Source organism: Ranitomeya imitator, chromosome 9 (assembly GCF_032444005.1).
Source record: "Ranitomeya imitator isolate aRanImi1 chromosome 9, aRanImi1.pri, whole genome shotgun sequence".
Lineage (NCBI taxonomy): Eukaryota > Metazoa > Chordata > Amphibia > Anura > Dendrobatidae > Ranitomeya > Ranitomeya imitator.
The window spans coordinates 37657135-37677661 of record NC_091290.1 but is presented as its reverse complement, the minus strand read 5'-3'; the positions used below and the strand labels follow the sequence as shown (position 1 = coordinate 37677661).

General features: G+C 42.0%; 1 protein-coding gene across 3 annotated transcripts in view; it reads right to left on the bottom strand.

Moving 5' to 3' along the window:
• Nucleotides 1-20527, bottom strand: part of MACROD1 (mono-ADP ribosylhydrolase 1) — an 873108-nt gene that overhangs the window by 608250 nt on the left and 244331 nt on the right. The window lies entirely within an intron of this gene.

The following is a 20527-nucleotide window of genomic DNA, read 5'->3' as shown; positions in this document are numbered from 1 at the left end:
CAACAAAATATAAGGCCGAAACCACCGACCCTCAATGCCCCTCACCATAAAGGGACATACCATACGTGATCCCTGGATGGTACTAGATTACCACATAGCGAGCCCCCCTAAAAAAGGGGGAAACCCACAAAGCTATACCTCGCAAGTAATGGGTACCAAGGACTAAGTATAAAAGATACAAAATGACAAAAACATGTAAATAACCAGCAAAAATACACGTATCATACAATGGACATGAAACAGTTATGTAGGACAACGATACTCATCAGATCTCCATCTTCATGAATCCTCCTACAGTATCCAAGAAAGAAGACCTTGAACCCCATTACAGAGTCATTCAACATAACAGGATCTATTACGTGTCTAGAAATAAAATGATAAAAAGTTAAAAGCAAGTACAGAAACAACTCCATGCGAAAAACCGCCACCAACCGTACCTAGACCTAGATCACAGAAAAGGCGTGAAACTAATAGAGCTGTCCAGGTAACATCAGGCAGAGGAAGGAGGTAGGATTCCACCAGCCATTCGGGTGCGATCTAAGAAGTTCCCTCCTTTATCTAGTTGCAGTGTCATCGATACGTTCGTGAAAGTGGCTAGTGAGGAGTTAATTAAGATTCCCCAATCCATCAAAAATGATAACCTGACAAGACAGGAGAGACTACGTCTCAAACAGCTCAAGGATCTCCCTGACGTTGTGATTAAGCCGGCGGACAAGGGGGGTAACATTGTGTTATGGCCGAAGGTAATGTATGAGAAGGAGGCCATGCGTCAACTATTAAACTCTACATGTTACAAAAAGTTGACCTATAACCCCTTGTCCGCCTACTGCTCGCAACTCAGGGAGATCCTTCGTAAAGGCACGGAGAGGGGTGTTATCACCAAGGAACTATGTACGGCATTAGTAGTGGTGGAACCTTGGTACCCATTACTTGCGGGGTATAGCTTTGTGGGTTTCCCCCTTTGTTAGGGGGGCTCGCTATGTGGTAATCTAGTACCATCCAGGGATCACGTATGGTATGTCCCTTTATGGTGAGGGGCATTGAGGGTCGGTGGTTTCGGCCTTATATTTTGTTGAGTGTTTTAGTGGGGTCGTCTTATTTCTTTTCCCCCTCCTTCCCTCTGTCCCTTTGTGTATTTATTTTTTTGCGTTGTTGTTCAGTCCCTGTCCTGAGGGTACCGCTATTACCAGTATTGTAGTTTTTGTTCTGGGGTTGTTTGATTGCTGCGGCGCCGCCTGTACGCATGCGCGCTTGGCCCTGCTACCCTGGGTGGCCTGTGGCGTCATTATGCATGGACGGTTGCCATGGTTATGGCGACGTCTTTGCATGACGCCGCCGCCTGGAGTTGCAGGTTGCCATAGCGGCGCCTGCGTCACTTCCGGTAGTCGTCCCAGCAATCAGCAGCCTCTCTGTATTAATACCCCGTCATTAGAGCTAGCCGACACGCTCCCTGACGAAGGAGCTTCCGCTCCGAAACGCGCGTCGGGCGGACGTGTGGACCGGACCTGGCTATTTCCAAGTGCCCCCCTTTTGCAGGTAATTTATAACTGTGCCTATGGCCATTTGCCCTGGGATATATCTGGCAGCTTTATTATGGGATAGTTGGTCATATCTGACCATGGGGCAGAGGCACACACATGGGGCATATTAACTTTTATGCACATATAGTGCTGCTGTCTTGCCAGTGTGCTGTCACATTGTGATCTAGTTGGCTGTGGTGCCTTATAATATTAACCCATTGTGGTATATTTTAGTGTATTTTTTAGTGTATTTTTACACTGGCATTCCACCGCATATATACTAGGATTTACAACACAAGTACATATCACGTTTCAGCAAGCATTCTTTGTGGATGTGTTCACCTATATGTGTGTGTCCTTTTTATATGGTAGCCTGTGTTATCCGGTCTGCACGTCTTTTTGTACAGTGGCGACTTGTTGGGGTGATCGTCACCATTTTTTCACTGTGTACCATTGTCGTCCAAAGATTATCAAGTTTTTATGATTGTAATACTTTGTATTTTGTGAATAAAGACTATTTATATGTGTGATTTACCCATGTAAAACATTGCTGGCGTCGTTGCTTTTGATGTCAAACACAACGATACACGCCGACCTGACGACGAAATAAAGTTCTGGACTTCTAGCTCTGACCAGCGATGGCACAGCAGGATCCTGATCGATGCTTCGTGTCAAACACAACGTGATCGCTATCCAGGACGCTGCAACGTCACGGATCGTTGTCGTTCTCGTTGTAAAGTTGCTCAGTGTGACGGTACCTTTAGGCGACAGAACGATTGTGTTAAAGGGAATCTGTCAGTGGGATCGGCCCTCCTAAGCCATCTATATGAGCATGTAGGTCATAGGAAGCTAAACAAAATGATACCCTTGATATCTGCGATCCCACATCTTATGTCAGAGAAATCCACATTTTCATATACATAAAAACTGACATATAAGAAAACCTAAGCTCTGGAGGCAGATTCTTAGGGAGATCTATGTCCGGCCCATAGATCTTAACAGCTCATTTACATATTAAGAAAAATACGGATTTCTCTGGAATAAGACATCGGATCACAGATATCAAGGTGTCATGTTATTCAGCTTCCTATGACCTACATGCCATATAGATGGTTTAGGAGGGTTGATCCCACTGACAGATGCCCTTTAATTCTGTATCCATCAGCACTCATTAGCCTGCGTATAAAGGCAGCAAACAAGTCCCAATCAACTTTAGAAAAAGAACGTGGATGGGAAACAGGGGATTTACAGTGCATGCGCTGTCTATGAGCAGACCAGATCAATTAAACATTAGGCACTTTCTTGCCAAATATAATTACACTGCGGATCTGGAACCTATAAACAAGACAGAAATGCTGATATAGGCTGGACTGGTCAGCAAGGTAGCCCTACTCGAATGGTCAGGTGGGACTCAGGAGAGGACTCATGAGCACCTTGTGTCACCAGATTGTACAGTGTTTTAGAGAATGATTTTTGCACTAGGCAATAATTAAAGGGGGTATCCCGAACTACATAATTTTTTTACAATGTGTCTAAGAACTAACAGGCCGGTAGTTGCTACCTACAGCCCATCTCATATTTTAACGCATAAACCTGGTGACAAATTCCCTGAATCCATCACCGAATTTCACAACAAGAACTGCATGCATAATTAAATAGATCCCTTAGGCCTAATGAGACTGGTGAAAAATCCATGTCAAAATGGTTGTATATTCCATTTTGAAAGTTTTCATGCCAAACATTAAAAGGAGCATTGTATGAATCTAGCTTTAATATCAGACAAGAAAATGAATAACAAACAAAGGAACAGGCCGCCATGTTGACATGGATTTTCAAAGTAAGTACACCAGCTTCATTGGGTCTAGTGTATCCATTTAATGTGCAGATAATATTGCAAAATCATGTGGTTGTGCCCTTAAAATATGGTGCACAATGTTCCTTTACACTGCATGTTGGACCAAAACACTTCTGCTTTCATTGGTCTGCAATTTATGGGGCATTTAATGAGCCGTATTAAAAATAAGATGCATAATTCTTGTTGACAAAATCCACCCAGGCAATTCCTGTCCCCCAGCACCCTCTACTCACTGGCCTTTCATAGCGACTTACAAGCATGCCCTTATTTACTAACTACAAAGACAGATGTGAAATGGTTTCCCCAAATCTCTCTGGGCCAGTGCTAGCAATTCATGCCTACTAATGTGCCAATCAGCAATTAACACAAAGCTTCGGAATACCTCCATAGCTGATCATGAGCCAATTTAATTAAATGCCTGAAACGGTTATAAAATATACACCGTTTTCCCAGACCAAAAGACATCCCAAAAGAAATCAGTCTTCAACAGTGAAAAATACCTTATCCAAAATCAAACCGCATCTAATATATACATTATATATAAGACAGGGAGAGAGGAGAGACTGTCATTTTTCTTGATATTCTTGATGACACTTACTACCAAACATGAACAACATTTCGGAGGTGATTAATTAAAGAGTAAGAAGGAATGAGAGTATCGGGACCCTCCATTCTAGCCATTGGCGGGATTTTAAAGGGAATTTGTCATTACGATCAAGCCTCCTAAGCCGTCTACGTGAGCATGTAAGTCATAGAAAGTTAAATAAAATGATACCTTGATATCTGTGATCCGATGTTTTATTCCAGAGAAATCCACGTTTTCCTTAAAACGTTAATGAGCTGTTAAGATCTATGGGTTGGACATAGATCTCCCCGAGGATCTCGTTTACATATTAAGAAAAACATGGATTTCTACAGCATAAGACATTGGATCAAAGATATCAAGGTATCATTATATTTGGCTTCCTATGATTTACATGCCCATATAGATGCTTACGAGGGATAATCCTGCTAAAGGACTCCTTTGAAGGGGAAAGCATGCTTGTCCTCCCCTTACAGAAAGGTCTGGTACACATAAGCGTATTTCATGCTCCGTTTCCGGACCTCAAAGTCTGGACTGACTGTGGATCTCCCAACCAAAACTTACAGTCTAACAGACACATGTGAAGTTGTAAGTTCAGGTCGGGAGACCCGCATCCAGTCCAGGAATTGCAGTCCGTATATTGTGAAGTAACTATTTATCATTTATGTTACTCTACTGTTACAATGCTCCTGTACAATATTCCTCATTGTTACATTAAAGTATTGTCCGGTAACCTACTGCAATCGGCAGCTATATCCTGTTTGTTTTTTTTACTTAGACCAGTCAGTTGCAGAAGGAGAAGATCAGCACCACGTTTGGTCCAATGCAAAGCGTTGACGGAGGGGCTGATGTTATGGTGCTAGTGTGGTGAACTACAGTGTGGCCAGAAGAATGGCATTACAGGGGGAGAAAGTAGAAGTAGAAAGTGATTAGTAATAAAGGAAGCTTCTGCCGTAATGCTTCAGCAGAAGGAAGCACCCAACCGACATGAGACTTGCAAGAAGGATGGACATGTTAAATCAGAGACTTTGAAAGCAACTGCAATGTAACTGCACCTGGAATTTGACATGACCGGTGAGAACGACTGGCTGACTTAGACTGCAAAGGGGCCCAATGCCCTAAACATGAGGTGTAGCACATAAACTTGTCTTACCTACAAGTTCATGGAACAATTTAGTGACAAGTGTAAGTAATCCAAGTAGTGAGCCTCCTCCTGATATAAGAGAATCGAAGTCACAAGGCTGTCATGTCCCCCTGGAAGACCTGGAGTTAGAGGGTCTTCTTTAGAGATAGTGTGATTTGTGCCCCATATTAAATTGATCTAGTTTCTTCTGGTGCTAAAGAGGTTAATAATCCTTTCTATGCTTGTCAGAAACATGCAGCTCCATTTCAGCTGCTTCTGATCTGGTCGTTACCTCTTCCTATATAAACTGGTCAGACCTTCTTTCCCTGATGGTGTATTTTTCATCTTCCTATGCTTTGTGCTAAAGCTAAGTGGCTGGAGTAGAGTTGCTGTACAGGTGTCCTGTGGTTTGCTGTAGTACATGTGTGTTTATATCCTGGTCCCATTTAGTTTACTCCTCCCTGCCCCTATCCTCCTCCCTATTGTTGGTCAGTGCTTTTGTATGATAAGGTTTTCTGTTATCCCTGTTTTTGTCTTTGTGTCTTGTTTACATTACATTTCTGTCCCAGGCCTCATGGGTTGGGGGAGGAGACAGAAGACGGTTTAACTGGAGCATAATAAGGTCGGAGACTCGGGCCTCTTTACCTTCAAGAGTACCCCCCAGACAGGGATAGTTAGGGTACCAGCTCCAGGGACAGTTTGAGGCCCCTCTTCAATAGCGTGACAATCGATATATAGGTGCAACTGCAAGTTACTTTGCAACCATAAAGAAGTGGTATACTGTTTCTGCAAAATGGTTTTGTCTAACAGGTAACACTCCCCTTCAAAAAACAGGCGGACTAAAACTGGGTGTGCCACTTAGTGACTTGGAAAATGCATATCTGGTTGCGTGTGAAGCAATATGCATGAGAGGTAGTTGGAATCTGAGAAAGGTAATGGTGTTGTGTTGGATCTTGTTGCTCCGATGATACCTTGGCCCACTATGGAAGTGAAAAGGGGAAACATCACAGGCCATCACTGCTCATGGGTGCCCATTTTGCACCAGTGGGTATTAGCACTTTCTTTTAAAATGTTGACATTCCACTTCAGAAATGGACTTGAAATAGAAACTGCATGTCACACGGCTCAGGGACTGTAATTGTTGCGCAGTGTGTGCCGCAATGTGCACGCTGCACAGTTGCGGTGGACCTTTGGCAGGATCGGTAAAGAGTAGTGGTGTATCAGACACAGTAAGTCCTGAAGACTTGGAGTAATTCTGAACTAGGTTTCAGTACAACACCACATGTAATACAAAGAAGGGAAAGCTGTGGCTCAGAGAGCCTGCTCCAAACTCCGTAGTGACACTTTAGGATGGGCTATGACCCAACGGCTCCCTTTGGCACAGCTTGGCAAGGATGGACCTCCAGCAGAAGTTGACGTCCCTAGCCCTGGTACAATTACCACTCAGTCATGAAAGTAATTTGTTAAACTGTGACATCCCGTACATATTAAACGCGTCAAATACAAATCTCACAAGCTCGATGCTTCCTGACATCTCCGGGTCATAAATAATCGGCACAGTTAGGCCTCTAGTGGTGTGCCATCTCGCCGTCATCACCATACTGGAACACGGCATTTTTTAATTTCTTTGGTCAGCACAGAGACCGCTAAAAATGTAATGGGGTAGCTGAAGCATGGCTTGTAATCTGGATGAGAGATGCGTCGCTTGTCCGTCAGGAGATAAGATAATAGCCTTAAACGCTTCGTTTTTAAGCCAGCAATTTCATCTGTTAAATATAATGCTTCCTTTATAATGACAATTAAACTGTAACAGCTTCCTCTTCATGTTTAACATCACAAAGTCAGGCAGTCATAAATGTATGTATTTTTGAAGAATATAAATCCTATCACAGCCATTAGCCTGGATCACTAAGTAGTAGCTGCAGCGAAAGGGTAATTACATTGCTTGAGGTCGCATTTTTCATAAGATGTTGTATGGGTGTCTTGGATCTATTTTTTTTTTTTTTACAGAATGCTCAGATTGGTTTAAAATGTAAAAAAAAAAGCAATACTAATCTCACCAATCCTCTACCATTCCCATTCTGATGCTGCTGGGGGGCCTGGTGGTCTTTACTTCTCTCCTAGAGACCGCTATTGGACAGTCAGCTTAGGAATGGGAATTGCAGGAGATCCGTGAAATGAGTAAGGCCAAGACGAGTGCTGAATATATCAGACTAGTCATGTCCTCATATTTCTGATGAGTCTGGTTCTGTGTCCCTTTAGTAGTAAATAGTCATAGTATACACTGTGCATAGGCAGAAAGCTGCTAATTAATGATGAGTGTGTGGTTGGACTAGGAGGCACGAGACATCTAGTCCATTAGAGATAATCTCCTGCTGATTAAACACTGATTTTATTGATAAACCAATACACAGCCTAGTAAGTGACACATTTCTGGAATCAGAGCCCCATACATCATTCTGCTCACAGATTACACAGCAAAATTCTGCTGACAGATTCCCTTTAAATCAATCTGAGCATTGTTACTCCTCATATAACCCCATTATTACCCTGCAGTTAACTTTCAACATTAACAAGAGCTAAATATTTGTAGCAATTAAACACAACAGCCATATGGAAGTCGCTTTGTGTATCCAGCAAACATCCAACCTCTAAGATCCAGCATAGTTCTTGATGGTTGACCCTGAGAATCTCAGGTGTATGGGCTATCAAACACCCATGGCTGGCAACTGCTGGGCTTACTCTTAGATAGGACAGGTTTATTTTTCAGTTAATCCCTTTTCTGGCAGCCACTCAAACTCAACATGACCTTAATTCCCATGTTTTTCTTCTATTTTGCCTATGATCAGTGTTCTACAAAGACATAAAGAGGGTTTTAAAAATAAACCACTTAACTAAGTAATGAGTGTTTCACTGCCTGTACTTATTGATGACAAGACCTTTTCATATGAATAGAACATGCAGTTTATAAAGAAAAAAAATCATACTTTTTCCTAGTCACCGATCATGTAGGTTGTCAGACTCTGAGCAACTCCTCGTGTGCTGTATGGTGCCTCACTTTTTTGCAATGAAATGCTGCGTTCGGTTCATATATAAGCACCCTCCTCCGCTAAAAAAAAAAATTAAACACATTGTGTACTAAAAATAAAAGCAAAAAAGCCCTCACGTAATTATAGTTTTTTTATTCAATAATTTCCTTTATATAAATCCCTGCCATGTGACGCTTGTTCACACCCTAGGGAAGCAATGGCAGGCCATGTCTATAGTGTTCTTCTACCATCCACCTATGCATGGGTCCAGCAACATTGAGGTACGGCAATGCATGCATGTTACTCTGATCCTAATGTACCCCAATAAGAAAAATCCCATCTACAGTTGACGTCAGCGGAGATAGACTGATAGAGAGCTGATGGAGTCACGTGCTCATAAGGGAATACTAAAACCGTGATTCAGTCTGGTGCCGGGTTAAGGGCAAGTTAATTTTAGAAGTAATTAATTATTAATGGTCACACTATGTCTCCATCATGGGTCACACCTGCTTCCTGGTACAGCCACCACGGTTGTCAACACTATATGTCCATCATGGGTCACACCTGCTTCCAGGTTCAACCACCATGGTTGTCAACACTATATGTCCATCATGGGTCATGCTGGCTTCCAGGTGCAGCCACCATGGTTGTCAACACTATATGTCCATCATGGGTCACACCTGCTTCCAGGTTCAACCACCATAGTTGTCCACACTATATGTCCATCATGGGTCATGCCAGCTTCCAGGTGCAGCCACCATGGTTGTCAACACTATATGTCCATCATGGGTCACACCTGCTTCCAGGTTCAACCACCACGGTTGTCAACACTATATGTCCATCATGGGTCACACCTGCTTCCAGGTTCAACCACCATGGTTGTCCACACTATAGGTCCATCATGGGTCATGCCGGCTTCCAGGTGCAACCACCATGGTTGTCAACACTATATGTCCATCATGAGTCACACCTGCTTCCAGGTTCAACCACCACGGTGGCCAACAAAGATGCGAATCTCAGAAAAAAATTGTATTGTTGGCACTTATGTGATATCGTCACGATTCACATAATCTCCACTACGATGTCACTACTCCGATGACGCCATCACATTTATTGATGTTCTAAAAGGAATCTACCAGCAGAAGCCATGACAATCCCTGGGTGTCTTGAATGGAAGGGACCACACTTTAGCATTAGAAAACACGAGTGGTCATTGGCAAATCCTTGCATTCACAAAGGATATTATTGACCATTCCTCGCATATTATTCTCTCTCCTATCCCCTCCCAGTTCCACAAATGTTCCCAGGAACATATTTTCTCACCATTTTGTCAGAATCCATCTGTTCTTTTCTCCAGCATAGAATACTTTTTAGCTCCATCTTCTCTGGCCTTTTTTGACTGAGAGACTCCTCTAGCACATACGAAGATACCAGCATCATAAATGGTCATGTTAGATTGGTTAGACAGACAGCCCTGTTACAGGCTTTGATTTGAGGATTATAACATTAAAGAGGTTTTCCAATAATTACAAATTATCGCCTATCCACAAAAATAGTGACAAGTTCCTAATTGCTGGGGGTCCTACCGCTTACTATGTGAATTGTGCGCCAAAGCCTCAAAGTAATATGCTATCTCCATCAGTCTTTGACTGAAGAGCCGCTGAGCATGCCCAACTGCACTGTGTCCATTCAAACTGCAGCACAAGGGTTCCCAATCTTGCGATTGGGGATGGGGCTTTTGAGATTTTTGACTTTAAGACCTGTCATCTATCATTTACCTCCTCTCCTGTTCACGGTCTAATGTTGTCAGCTAGTGAACATTGTAGTCACTGTAAGTGTAGACACTCATCCCTTTTTAAGTGTAGACACTCATCCCCAGCCAGTTTGGCAGAAAATCAGAGCGAATGTGCTTCTACCAGGTACGCTGCCTACAGAGCACAATTTGGGACAACTGTTCCCTGTATTGTCAGCTTATTTCATGGCAAGCCGCACTAGGGTGAAGAAACATTTTCCAGTAGGATGAAGACTTTAATGTTTTGTCTGTTTTAGTAAAACCTTTCCCATTCCCCATAAAATAACATTTTTGGGGCATTTCTTTATTTGAGAACTTGGCATTGTGCTGCACTGTAGACTGTGTGCGCCATCATTACAATGCATGGACAGTGGTGCAGAATATGTTGGAGTTACAAAAGCATTAGGAAATATTGGTAATATAATTAGATTCGCTATTTCCAAACTTAAATTCAGGGAAAAAATGTGAATAGGGTTTAAGTGAGTAAAGCTCCCAATGTACACATTAAAGTGCTCAATTGCTAGATGGAGATCAGAAGATGGTCCTTTTGGCCTGAATCTCACGCGAATATATCAGAGTAATTGCAAAACAAATAAGTTATGAGAAGCCATAATACCCAATGGGTGACATGGAGTAGAAAGAATGGCAGTGGCGAATTAGCCACAGAACGTCAATAATGATGTAGAACCAGCAATTACCTTGTTCAATGTCTCTCGGAAAACACCATACCTGCCCCTCATTCAAAAGCCAATACAATAGAGATGAGTGAATCGATTCTCAGGACCCTGGACCAGTAGCCATGTCAGTAGTACATGGCCGCCAGAAGAATGCCCTGTGAACTAGCTTTCACCTGCCAGACTCCGGGGCACCTCTTCTGACTTTTATCATCGTGATACACATATGACGTCAAGATGGGTCTACTAATCAGAAGAGGAACCGGGGATGCCAGCAGGTTTTAGCCAGTGTACCAGACTCCCATCCGGCAGCAACAGACTACTGATGTAGGCACTGAACCTGGGTCCTCAACATTTACTTTTTTTCTCTACGATACAGTCAATATGTTCACTTTGAGTACTAATGTGGCCAAGAGCAAGCAGCAGAGCCTGGAGTCTGCCCTCAATACCAAAAACAACCATACCAGAAACTCATTACCTTGAAAACTCCTAGCATATCCATTACAGAACCCAAGAAAACCCAAAGTGCAGCTTCCCACGCTAGCGTGATAAGACAAGCGCTGACTTTGAAAACTGCCTCAACAACTTCCAGTAGAATGCTGAATACAATGACCAACAACCCAAAAGAACAATGGCAATGCAAAAGCGTAAAGTGAAGTAGGGCAGTGTTCCTACAGAGAGGGATCTGTATGGTTGACGCATCCCATTGTATGTGTCATGCATCTGGGTTTGAACCCCTGAGGCTGTGCTCTGTGGTCGGCTTCTCTGTCTGCCATGCCACAGCAGATCCATCATTTCTCCAGGTATTTAGTTTATGTTATCCTTGCTGCAGTCTTTTTAGGGTAACAGGTGTTTTCATTTATTTATTTGTCTGCCGTATCACCTTTCGGATGCGGCTTTATATACTTTCCCCCTGCTGGTGATAGTCTAATTTGGCTGTCCAGCTATGCTGATGAAGTTGAAGCCAGTCAGTTAGGGTATGTTTCCACGGTCAGTAAAAGCAGCGGCCAGATGTTACAGCATAGTGGATGGCATTTGAAGAAATACCATCTCCACTATGCGTCCACAGATATCTCTGGCTTCCCTACAGAGACGGACATGCGGCGTGTCTTTCGAGACCGCAGCATGTCAATTTATTTTGGGGAGACGCTCAGTTTCCGCAAGATAAATTTCCCATCCAATGTATTGGGCGCGGTAATTCAGCACGGTTCTGTAAACACATGCAGAGTCACCTGCGTTCAAAAGCCGGCAGCGCTTTGGATGGAGCGGACATGTGCTGCATCCAAAGCGCTGACAGTTCCTGACCATGGAAACACCTATCTTGTGCTTCTTGTTAAGAAGCAGGCGGCATAGTTTCTAACAGTGCATACTTAATCCTTTATTTTGTATTTCGTGATTTGTTTTACTCACTCTGGGATCTCTTTCTATTTCAGCACACTTTCCGTTCTGCAGATAATGTTCACTCTGCTCTATCCTCCGTTTTTTTAGAAGGAACGTGAAGCGCTCCACAGCCTTTCAGGCAACATTGGTCTGAGTTGCCGTCGTCTAGTCTGTGGTTAGGGCTATGTCAGCTCACGCAGGAACCACTAGGTGCTGTGGGGTCAGGATCTCTAGTCTCTACAGGAACTGGCAGGGTAGGTTGCAGATGTCCCAAATGAGTTACTACACTATCATAACAACATGCTTTATAGTGGGATACATCGCAGACTATTGTCAGATACCCAGTTTACGCCAGGAGCCCCCTCCCAGAGGTTTACTCTAAGGCTACTTTCACACTAGCGTTGTGTGACGGCCGTCGCAATGCGTCGTTTTGGAGAAAAAACGCATCCTGCAAAGTTGCCCGCAGGATGCGTTTTTTCTCCATTGACTTGCATTAGCGACGCATTGCGACGTATGGCCACACGTCGCATCCGTCGTGCGACAGATGCGTCGTGTTTTGGCGGACCGTCGGCACAAAAAAACGTTACAATGGGGCAGTGAATGCGTTGAAAAACTGCATCCGCTGCCCCTGTTGTTCATTTATTTCACAACGTGCGTCGGTACATCGGCTCGACGCATTGCGACGGGCCCGTACCGACGCTAGTGTGAAAGTAGCCTTACATGAAATGAACAGGGCCTTTTTTAGCAGATGAGTCACGGTGAGTTCCCGCTGAGTGCTTCCAATCATCAGACATTCTTAATATCACTCAAAACACATTTTACAACAAAGAGAATTTGCATCTTCATTCAAAGTAAAGGAAAAAGATCAAATGTAAATGTGCCAGTAGTGCCGCCAGCGTAGCAAGAATGCCGTCAATGGACAGACAATTCCATCAGTCTTGGCAAAGCATCTGACCATCTATGGCCAGCTTTGCTGAATCTATTTCCTCTTCATAAATCTTTGTTATACAAACATTTCTACTTGAGAACGACAAATATAAAAATAAGGTTTTGTGAGAGCAGATTAGATATTTCAGTAATACCAAATGAAAAAATCCATGGAACAACAATAGGACGGAATAAAAAAAACTTTGAATAAATAAGTAGCTAAGATAAAAAAAACCACATTTCATATATATATTTATATGTCTGTATTTATTGCATTATACATCAATATTCAGAGAAGCTTCTAGGATGGCAGGTATTGAACATAACCTTCGGTGATCAAATCAGAGATCATAGGGAAGCACACGCAGTCCGCTTCCATCTATCACTCCTGAGAACACATCTGCCAAGACAAATAGTCAATCTGAACAGGAAACTCGGAGATGGCAGCACTTCCAATACATAGGCTTTGTTTCTACAGCTCCATACAGTCACATACATCATCTGCGGAGTTTTATATAATCAAGAAAGACGGAGGCAAATCTCAAAGTACAACATCCGCAAGGAAAAACATATCTAAAACATATCCCAAACTAAACAATAAAAAAAAGCTACAAAAAGAAAAAATCTAGCTACGGGCTGTCATAAAATCTTTATTATATATATCTAAATACATACTCCTCACATGTAATGCACCATGGAATAAATGGCGCTATAATAATAAATAATAATAATACTTAGGAGATTAAAAAAAGTACGTCATCTTGGGAAGTAACAGCTTTGATAGTCTAGGTTTCAATAAGGTATTTATAAATACTTTGAATCATTGAAATGTGGTGCGTTTTTTGTGGCTTTATTTGTTCATTAGCATATTTTTTCTGTTCTGCCTGCCATCAGCCTTTTATGAATTTCCTTGTTTTGTTTTTTATTAGTGTTTAATAAAGTATATACGGTTTTTATATTTGCCTATGCCTTTTTTCACCTGCAATTGGTGTGGTGTTTGTTTACCAGTATTGTCTTTTCAGGTGGCGAGTCCACAAGTGGATTTTGGTTATGTATACTATTAGGAGCAGTGCCTAGTAAAAGGACTATAAACATAAGGACGAATGACCTCGGGGAGATCAAAACATCCTACTCCACACTGATGAGGGGCAAATACCCCGAAACAGCTGTCTGTGGATGGATACCATGTTTTGGCATAGGTGGTTTTCCTTTTTGGGTGCTGCCCTTCCCGTGGTTGTTCCTTCCCGGTGAAAGGCCTGGCTATTTATTGCTTGCGTTGAGAAACACGTGATGGTGTCTCCGCAGCTTTTCTACATGCATGTCCTGTACGGCTGGCTTCAAAATCACTTCTTCCAATGGGCGTGAAGAGCCACAATCTACACACCCTGATTATAATGTACATATTCATAATATAAAAAAATACTCTAATTTATTCATCTGCGTAACAGGCAGCCTAAAATCAAATAATAGTTCTAATTCTTGAGACAATACTCGATACATCTTCCCCACAGCCACATGATGGAAAATGTATTCACACAAACAGTAGCAGGCAAATCCTGATTTCTCCTATAAGACTTTGTTGTCTTTGCCCGATATTGGTTTTCTATAGCCGGAGGATATTCTCTCCCCAGTATATACAAAAGGAGTTCAGACATGGAAGATAAACGACGGCGCACATCAGGCCTACACTATATGTTGGGCACTTTAGAAACAGGCAATGTATAAATGTAATTATGCTTTACTTATTGGCTATTGGCCTATGAAACCATAATCAATTATGCGGTTTAGTTACATACTATAGTATGGGTAATGCAATTGGCAAAGCTTTTATTAATACAAGCTTTTATGGAGGAAAAAAAAGCAGATACCATAGTTGGGAAATAAGAATAGTTCTTAACTGTACATTTTACCCAATTAAAGAAAGCCTTTAAATGGGAACAACTCACTACTCATTGTGAGAGTAAAGTCAAGGGCAGGGATCTAAGGTACAGCAAAAATTGGCCTAACAGTAGAAAAGGTGTTAAAATATATATATAAAAAAATTCAATACTAACCTGCGCAATCCCTTGCCATCCATGTGACCTTAGCAGCCAATCACAGTGAAGCATGAGACCGCAGAGTCCTATAGGAATGGCTGCAGCAGTCATGTGGACGTACGTGATATCAATGCTACAAGACAAGTTAACTAAGATCAGTGTGGAACACGGGAACACGGTAACTGGCGATTTAACAAGTGAACAATGTTTTTTTTTTCTTTTAATTTCATCATATTTCCTACATTTTAGGTTAATTTTATTAAACTCCTGGAAAGCTCCATAAATGACATCTTTAAGCTTTGCCTGGATTTTAACACCTTCTATATAAAGATGCAGAAAGGCTTTGTATTTATTGTTTTTTTTCTGAAAGATTGTACTTTGTGTAGAACCTTATTACCAATATCTGTGAATTTAGAATTAAAGGCGCTTTCCATCAATTTGATAACTTAATCTCAGGTAAGGTCAATAATTTGAGAAACAAGAAAGGTAGGGGTCCAACACCTAGCGCCTCACCAATCGGTTGCAGCCGCCGGACATAAGTAGTGTAGAAAGCGGAATACCACCGCTCCGTCACACTTTTTAGTGCACGCTGCTGGGTACTGTAGATCAGCTCCAATTCAAAGTCTTTGTCTGGGCTTATTTCATGAAAACAAGCCAAACTGGGCCAAATCGTGGGTTGTTTCATTAGGAAATCAACCCACTGCAAACAGGTTTTGTGTCAGAAGATGGTGTCAGCAATACAGGTTAATTATATTATCACTACTAGTGGATATTCAAATAAATGGCCATCCAAATTATACATTGATAGCACAATTCTAATAGAACTGAAGCTGAATAGCGCCTCTCTGCTTTGGCTATTAGATGGGGTCTAAAGCAGGGGTGTCAAACTGCATTCCTCAAGGGCTGCAAACAGGTCATGTTTTCAGGATTTCCTTGTACTGCACAGGTGATAATTTAATCACCAACTCATTATTTGTGTAGGTGATTAAATTATCACCTGTGCAGTACAAGGAAATCCTGAAAACATGACCTGTTTGCAGCCCTCGAGGAATGCAGTTTGACACCTCTGGTCTAAAGCATATGGAACCATTTAAGAGAATTAAAAAGAGGCTATCATTAGAAAATGACAGATTGTTTAAGTCAGGTTTTTGTGCTAAAAGTATTTTTATTTAAAAACTGGCATGTATTCAAACTTAATAAAAAAAATAAATACAGAACTCTTGCAATTTTCACACTGGCCACTGGGACTTTTTTTGTTTTTTTTTTTTACACTCATACTTGCTATTGTTTCAGGAAATAACACATGTGCATAGTCACAATAGCCAGATCCCAACAATATCTTTTCTATTGAAGGATCTACTGAGTATGTGCAAGCGCTACTGTAAAAGGAGGTACGCTGTCATCACCTATTGTGATTGGCGGTCCCTGTGTTATCAGCTGTGTAATTTGTCATTGTAATCCTACCTCTGATAATATGAAGCCTTGTTCAGAATTAAAAAGAAAGAGGTCAGTGTGAAAACTGCAAAATTACTTTTTTTTTTTAAATAAAAATAGATTTTATTGTTTTTTAATAAACTAAAAAATGTACTAGAAAAAAAAACATTGCACTATACTATTCCATCAATGTATCCCCACTTTTCATGCAGCACGTCCTTACTCTTGGCCAAACATATAGAACATTTTTGGCTCCAAGTACTTATGTAAGCTTTCCCCACATAAGAAAATTTATGCTGAGCATTTTTCCTAAAGCCATGGCCGTGTATCATGGGAATCATTGCTAGAACATATACAAATTATACATTATTCTGCTTTATACAGAATTTTATAGGACAGCTGAAGTGTAGGTTTCAGACTGCAATCAAGACTAAAAAAGCACTTTGAAAAAAAAGCACATGGTCCTCTTGGGACGTTCGCATCTTTTATTATATTAAATTGCTTTAATATGGTTAGACACTCCAGAAAAAAAATGGGTCACGCTATGTAAGAGTTAGAGAGCGCTACTGAATGTATTTGTTCTTTAAGCTGTGAATTAAACATAATCAATTCAATTTATTTATATGTTTAATTGTGTTTGCATTTGATTTCATCGCTCCGCCGCGTCTGGACGGTATTTCACATCCTGACGCAGCGTTGCTGTATTTTAAAATGAAATATTTAAATCTTCCTTTTGGTGCATACAGCCCCCTCTCTGTGCTCTGTACCCTATACTGTGATGTAGACTTAGTCGTATGATAGATGGCGGCAGTCTGGTTTCTTCTGCGTAGGCAGTACAAAGTCGCGGATTCTTGCACGTCTCGGAATATCTGCATTCCACAAAATACATTTTTGGAAAAAAAAAATGTAATATTGACCTCTAACCTTGAAAATAAAAGGCAGAAAGAGGCAAAACTGACTGATGGTAATTAATATCCAGGCCAGGGCATCTTAGCAGCTAACTGTGCTATGCATAAACATGCTGCCATCTATCTGCAGAGAAAATTGCTTAATTTTCATTGTGAATCAATAAGACTCCTGAGGATTTATCGGATAAGCATTTGTAAGGCCTGACGGAGGGAAGGTTAGTTGGTATAAATTAAAAGTCGGAGGAATTCTCGGTACACTGTGTGCTAGTTCTGCATTAAGGCAATGTGTGTGTGTTCGCTTTTCACAGGGTGTTTGTAAGAGCAGATTATTTACGGTTTAAAAAAGGGAATATATACATTATCTAAAAAAAAACACCTTTATTCTTCAAGCTAAGTGCAGCATATACATGATAAATACACACACACATACATGCATAAATAAACGAATACACACTACTCACAAAAACTTGGGCATATTTGACTTTCAGGCCACATTTCTGGAAAACTTAAAAAGTTCAAGATACAGTGATATTTTATCATGAAAGTAGGGCATTTAAGTAGAATCATACAATGGTGATTTCCTCATCTCAAACCATTTATTGAAACAAAAGCTAACAATTTTTGCTTTCTTTGCCTTTTTGTCAGAGAATATGAATGATAACACCAAAACTTTTTCTCCACTCATGGTTTGTGGTTAGTTGAAGCCATTTATTGTTAAACTACTGTGTTTTCTCTTTTTAAGTCATAATGACAACCCAAAACATCCAAATGACCTTGATCAAAAATGTTCATAGCCTGGTGATTTGGGTCTGATAACATGCACAGAAGTTGACACAAATGGGTTTGAATGGCTACTAAAGGTAACATCCTCACCTGTGACCTGTTTGCTTGTAATCAGTGTGTGCGCATAAAAGCTGAGTGAGTTTCTGGGATCCAGACAGACTCTTGCATCTTTCATCCAGCCACTAACGTTTCTGGATTGTGAGTCATGGGGAAAGCAAAAGAATTGTCAATGGATCTATGGGAAAAGGTAGTTGAACTGTATAAAATAGGAAATGGATACACAAAGATATTCAAGGAATTGATAATGGCAGTCAGCAGAGTTCAAACTGTGATTAACAAATGGAAAATCAGGGGCGCTGTAAAAACAAAACCACGGTCAGGTAGACCAACAAAAATGTCATCCACAACTGCCAGGCCAGGAAAATTGTTCGGGATGCAAATAAAAACCCACAAATAACATAAGCTGAAATACTGGGCTCTCTAAAAACTAGCGGTGTGGCTGTTTCAAGATACATAATAAGGAGGCACTTGAAGCAAAATGGACTGCATGGTTGATTCGCCAGAAGAAAGCCATTACTGTGCAAATGCCACAAAGTATCTTGCCTACAAAAGGCAAAACAGCACAGAGACAAGTCTCAAAACTTCTGGAACAAGGTAATTTGGAGTGATGAGACCAAAATTAACATTAACATTTTGGCCACAACCATAAACGTTACATTTGGAGAGAGGACAACAGGGCCTATTATGAAAGGAACACCATTCCTACTGTAAATCACGGAGGTGGATCACTGATATTTTGGAGATGCGTGAGCTACAAAAGGCACAGGAACCTTGGTCAAAGTTGAAGGAAACATGAATGCAGCACGTTATCAGCAAATACTGGGGGCAAATTTTCAATCATCAGCCCAAGCTGCGCATGGGACGTACTTGGATGTTCCAACATGGACAATGATCCAAAACACAAGGCTAAGTCGACCTGTCATTGGCTACAGCAGGACAAAGTGATGGTTCTGCAGTGGCCATCTCGGTCTCCTGACCTCAATATCATTGAGCCACTCTGTGGAGATCTCAAGAGCGCAGTTCATGCTAGGCAGCCCAGGAATTTACAGGAACTGGAGGCTTTTTGCCACGAAGAGTGGGTAGCTTTACCATCTGAAAAAATAAAGAACCTCATCCTCAACTACCACAAAATACTTCAAGCTGTCAATACACAGTGTTAAGAAATGGGGTATGTGGACTTTTGATCAGAGTCATTGGAATGTTTTGGGTTGTCATTACAATTTAAAAAGAGAAAGAAAACACAGTAGTTTGACAATAAATGTCATGTCAAGTGAGACCAACCTCTATACAGGGGCCGTTATGGGCAGGCCCAGGGGACTCAAATACCACAACATCTGGTACCGAGAGGGCGGCTCGTGGGGAACAAGAGACCGGAAGGAAAACATCACGTAGGTCGGAGAGGAGGCTAAGAGAGCAGAGGAACAAGGGGTCCAGACTGGGGGCAGAAGGAGTTCCTAAAGCTGTTGGCGAGGAGCAGAAGAGGAGGGACTGGATCCGGGGACCAGAGAGACAAGATGGAGCAGGATTTGAAGACCACCAGGAACTTTACGCGGAGAGGGGCTCTGTAGGGAGAACAAGGGCAAAGCAGAGTAAAACAGGGAGTAGGCAAACTCACAGGAACGCACACTGGGAGCCTGAGTTACTAACAAAGAACTAAAAGGAATAATCAGGTGCCTCCTCAAAGAGGAAGCAGTCTGATATACCCGGTACAATACCACCATTGGCCAGGTGGTGCTTCCGGGTCAGGACACCGCAGCTCAATAAAATGCTGGCGATGTGCGCGGCCGTGTCCTCCAGGGAGCATGCACAAGCAGCAACATCCCACGGCCGACCGCAGGACAGGAAGCAACGGAGAGACACTGTGCAGCCCCCGCCCAGTAGCACACCGGAACGTAGGAGGGACGGGGTGAGTAGCGAGGGACCGGGCGGCCACAAATGTAACAATTCCCCATGTTTGGCCCTGATAAAAACACTTATACTCATCTCCCGTGCCGTCACAGTTCCAACGGTGTCTATGGCTCATGTGAGGCTGTTATGACACGTGAGCCCTGCGTTACTATATCCTACCTTGGACGTACTAGTATACAAAGAAAGCGAGCACCCAGCCACAGCTCCCACTTCCACTTGATTACGTATTCGTCCGAAGGAGGAGACAGTGACACCAGGTGAGATTAGGAGCAGGGCTCACATGTCATAACAACCTCAAGTGAGCCCTGGGAATGTGAGTGCCACTGGAACGGAACCGGCAAAGGAGGCGAGTATAAGTGCTTTTAGTTTATCGAGGCCAAACATGGGGAATGAGAAGGGGTTGTCCTTGCAGTGGACAACCCCTTAAATTCAATGTGAATACAGTATAACAATGCATTCACACATCAATGTAGTACACAGAACCTGCCAAGGGTCTCCTGACCCAAACTTGATAG